Source organism: Artemia franciscana, chromosome 7 (genome assembly GCF_032884065.1).
Source record: "Artemia franciscana chromosome 7, ASM3288406v1, whole genome shotgun sequence".
NCBI classification, from domain to species: Eukaryota; Metazoa; Arthropoda; class Branchiopoda; order Anostraca; family Artemiidae; genus Artemia; species Artemia franciscana.
This window is the reverse complement of record NC_088869.1, coordinates 43,356,780-43,361,817: the sequence shown is the minus strand read 5'-3', so window position 1 is coordinate 43,361,817 and position 5,038 is coordinate 43,356,780. Positions and strand designations below refer to the sequence as shown.

At 35.2% G+C, this 5,038-nt stretch overlaps 1 protein-coding gene across 1 annotated transcript in view; it reads right to left on the bottom strand.

The window, feature by feature from the left end:
- The window catches only part of LOC136029338 (ribosomal RNA processing protein 1 homolog), a 40,630-nt gene extending 38,852 nt beyond the window's left edge, over nt 1-1,778 (bottom strand). Inside the window, exon 1 of the mRNA XM_065707624.1 lies at nt 1,697-1,778. The gene's annotated coding sequence lies outside the window, so the exon portion shown is untranslated. The remainder of the gene's footprint in view (nt 1-1,696) is intronic.
- Nucleotides 1,779-5,038: the final 3,260 nt, after the last annotated feature.

Sequence of the window (5,038 nt, the reverse complement as noted above, 5' to 3'; positions counted from 1 at the left end):
TTTCATCCTGATCTCTCCACTCTAATTTTTTTCCAAGATTCCTAGCCTAACCCCTTTCAAAATAGCAAAAAAGTAGCTAAACTAGAATTTTACCTTTTATTAAAATAAAACATGGCAAAATTCTAGTTAATTGACTTCTTGCTATCTCAGAAAGGGTTTATGTTAGGAAAATGAAACTTTCAGGGATGAATCTACAGACTAAAGTAGGTCCTGGAAAGGTATTTTGAAGCAACTACCTCTACTCTTCTCTCTCTAGAGGGCCCTGACCTTTGATGAACTTTAAAAATACATGTGTTATAAAAGTGAAACATTGCAAAATAGATCTATTGCTTAATTGAAGCACAACAAAATTGTTTTCAGCTTCATAATGCTTCTCAATTCTATTTTATAAGATTTTAAAGATATAAAAATACATTTCCTAAATTTTGAGAAAAAACCTTGATATGGCTCAAAATTCTACTCAAATAACAGGAATTGCATTTTCAGAACTAAAGGGAGAGAAAAAAACAACTAGTAACTGAAAATTAAGGTAAAATGTTGTTTTGTCAAAATTTCAATAGGTATAGACCTGCCATGTAGGCAAATTTCAGGGCCCTCTAGAGGGAGAAGGAGTGAAGGTGGGTACTTTAAAATACCTTCCCAGGACATACTTTAGCCTGTAGACTCATCCCTGAAAGTTTTCCTAACCTAAACCCTTTCTGAGATAGCAAGAAGTCAATTAACTAGAATTTTACCAAAAACATTCAAGATGTGTCTAGCATAGGATCTAAGTATCAATACTAATCATTTAAAAATCTTTGTTTTCTTGTTAACAGGTGTGAGTAAAGTGTTGTTTGGACAAAGCACTGATAAAAAAAGGGTAAAATTCTAGTTAATTGACTTCTTGCTATATTGGAAACGGTTTAGGTTAGGAAAATGAGACTTTCATGGATAGGTCTACAGGCTAAAGTATGTCCTGGGAAGGTATTTTAAAGTACCCACCTCCACTTGTTTTCTGTCTAGAGGGCCCTAAAATTTGCCTACATGACAGGTCATACCTATTGCAATTTTGACAAAACAACATTTTACCTTAATTTTCAGTTACTTGTTGCCTTTTCTCTGCCTTTAGTTCTGAAAAACGCAATTCCTGTTATTTGAGTAGAATTTTGAGCCATTTCAATGTTTTCTTTCAAAATTTAGGAAATGTATTTGTATATCTTTGATACCTTATAAAATGGAATTGAGCAAAGTTATGAGGCTGAAAACAATTTTGTTGTACTTCAATTAAGCAGAAGATCTATTTTGCAAGGTTTCACTTTTGTAACACACACATTTTTAAAGTTCATCTAAGGTCAGGGCCCTGTAGAGGTAGAAGGAGTGGAGGTAGTTGCTTCAAAATACCTTCCTGGGACATACTTTGGTCTGTAGATTCATCCCTGAAAGTTTCATTTTACTAACCTAAACCCTTTCTGAGATAGCAAGAAGTCAATTAACTAAAATTTTACCAAAAAAAGCATGACAGACATCCAAATTTGTGATGATACAAGTACTGTTCCAGAAGAACTAGAGGGAAACAACATGGAGCTTCTTTTCCAAAATAGCCTAAAAAATCAAGAGATCTTTAATAGGTATTGGGTGCAAAGCATTGACCAGATGTGCAATCATGCTTCTAATGACCTTCAGAAAAGCTCAAAATAATATTAAAATATCTAATTGCCTTTTATACAGTCTGCTTAAGCAAATCTTGTCGCACAAGTGAAAAGGAAATTCTTGTGTTTCTTCACAAAAAGGTAACGGACAGTATTACCGCCGTTTGCGTGTATGAATCTCCCCTGTGCATCTAAATCGTATTATTTTTAGCTAAAATGTGACCATTTTGAAATCTCAAAAACAGAATTTTTTTTACCAGTTGTAATATAGCCCAAAAGACACTGCATAGGCCTCTTTCAAATTGGACAGTTGGGTGAACAAGAGATTTGTAAAGCAAAGAAAATTTCGAAAATTGAATTTTCTGAAACATATCTTAAAGATAATAGACGGTAGTTGGCATTTCTCGTGATTGCCGAAACATGCTTATCGAATTTTATTTGGGCATCGAAACGGATACCAGGGTCTCGCACCTATTCTTCAGAAGGGACATTCGTACAAGACAAAAGATACATGTAATTGGGAGTTATCCTAAGGCCATAATGTAAAACAACACAGTTAGACGGGTTTATACACATGGAATTGGACTCACACCACTGAGTCAGGGAATCCAGGTCCTCCTGCATAAGTTGCACCTCTGTCAGATCTTTTAAGGGTAAGTAGACTTTCATGTCGTCGGCAAACAACTTTAACAACAATGAGTGATGAACTGTAGAGGGTAAATCATTCACATATAAACAGAATAAAACGGGTCCTAGGCAACTGCCCTAGAACACCCCATTATTACTTCAATTGGAGATGCAATCACCTCCCCAGCAGCTAACTGTTGAGTACACTCCTTTGGGTAATCAGTTATGAATGAAACTGTTCTTGGTCCAGGTTATAAATAGCACATGTATGAAGAACTAAGGGTATCGAAACTTTATCGAAGGCTTTTGAAAAGTCAACATAAACACAATCAAACGGTAAACCTAGGTCTGCGAAGCCCTGAAAGTTAACAATTACCTGTAAAAGTTGGGAGTTACAAGATCTTCGTTTTTTGAAAACCATGTTGAACAGGACTCCAAAGTCTATTGTCATCGAAAAACTTCTGAATTCGCTCTACAATTAATTTTTCCATCACTCGACAAAAAACAGGTGTGATTGAAATTAGCCGATAATTTGTAAAATATATTTGGAACCCTTTTTATGAAAAAGTTTCACTAATACATTCTTCCAGCCAAGGGACACGACCAACGTGTAAGAGATAAATCAAATATGGAAGTAAGTGGCTCCGCAATTTCCTCAGCCATTTTTTTAATCATTTCATTTACTAACCCATCTACATCCAACGATTTTGATGTGTTTAATTTTTCAAGAATATTAAACACTTCAATTACTATAAAATCCGAATAATTAAAGGGTGAAGCAGCTCCAGGTGGTGTTATCGGTATTTCAAAATGTGATGGTATTAGTTTTGGCTTAACAAAAACAAAAGCAAAAGTCTAATTTAAAATGCGGGCCTTTTCAAAATCATAATTGGTAATTGTGTAGCTGGATATGTGAATATTGATATAGAGGGTGCCAGGTGTTTTTTTTTTCTATTTACATACTTCCAAAATACTTTTGGTTATGTACTACTAGATTGAATAATACGTGTCTCAAGCTCTTCACGATTGGCTCTAAAAAGTTTAGTAAGCCTTTTCCTTGCTCTTGCGTACGCCGACTACCTATCATTATTTTGCAGTTGGCTTTGTGACTGTTATGGCTTATTTTTGGTATTATGCGATTCAATATAAGACCGTTAAAGATTGATTTTTCACGAATTGCTTAGTCCTTGGCATGGAAGTAGGCTTTCCTCTACTGTCAGATCATTTACTCACCAATGGAACAAATTTCTTCCTACGCCTCTTTAAAACTACTTTCATAAATTCAAAAGCTGAATCTGGAGAGACATGACCAGATTTTGGCTCATGCATGATATTAAAAGAAGAAAAATACATTTTCATTTATTCATAATCTTCATTAAAATAATCATACTTGAAAGTGTCAACCCCCTGTCTCTGAACATTAGTATTCACATAGTTCTCAAGAACAACATGATCACATTTACCTAAACGTGCTCTAAAATCTCTGTTCAAAACATCATCTACAGATTTAGCAATAACAAGGTTTAAAATAGATGGAACAGCATCCTTTCTTGCTCGAGTTGGCATATCAATATGCTGGTACAAGTAAAGATCATCCACTCTATCTAAAAACTTCTGTTCATAAGACAAACTGGGCTGACTTGTACTATGGACACCAATTTATGCACGGTTAATGTAAGTTAAAGTCACCAAAAATAAGTAACTTGGAACAACACTTAGTAAGATGAGAAAGGCAGGCAAGAATATTAGTATTGCTAACAGGGCTTGTAAGACTGGGTTTTGGACTCCGATAAAAATAGCAATACGCATATAACAACTATGAGAAGGTAGCTCGATATCAATCCAAACGCATTCTGACACTGAATCTAGTAATGTATCAATTACCACAGAAAACTTTATAAATTTATGAATGTAAACACATATCCCCCTCTTAGGTGATTTATTAAACACTAAATTATAACGTTGCAACTGCTGAGAAAAAATAGATGGATCACTGAAATGTTTCGGTAAGACTTCTGTAACAGTGACTACTTGTGGCTTCTGTTCATTAACTAACTCACTAAACTCTACCCATTTGGATGAGAGACAATCTGCGTTAGTGTAAAGCACCAAAAGTGGATCACTACAACGTTTCAAATTTGGCTTAGGGGCGAAAAGACTGGTGTTTTTGAACCGATTCCGGCTCACTCCTAGGAGTTTTAATACTCCAAACAACCTCACCAGCATCAGTTTTTTCCTTCAATTGTTGTTTCAAAGCATCATACCTCTTGTTCATCGCCAGCTCAGCATCACTCCAGTCATGCGCAATCCGAAAATAAGGAATCACGCCTTAAGCCCAGCTTTTATGTTGGTAAAAAAGAAGGTACTTGAATCATGGTCTATGGGTGACTTAAATATTAACTTAACTGATCTGTTTCTGTTAGCCTGCTTACGACCCAACCGCACTGAATAAAAAACATTTAACTGAACATTTAGCTTTGCATCATTTCATTATTAATGAACTGTAGATCAGCTTCATTCTGGAGTTTTTGACTTATCATCCCTTTTTCTTCTAATCCGAAAAATATAAGGTTTTTCTGTTTTTGTATTATATCGCAGAGCTCACGTTCCACTGCTTGAGGGGATTATGTAGAGGCCTTTACTTGGGTGCTCAAGGAATCTTCACATAGACTTTCCTTCACTTTTGATACTTACTGCATAAGTGCGACTTTTACTTCACTTTTGAACATTTACACACAATTTCCACTTCTAATTTCGAGATTGTTTCATCAACTGGTTTCAGT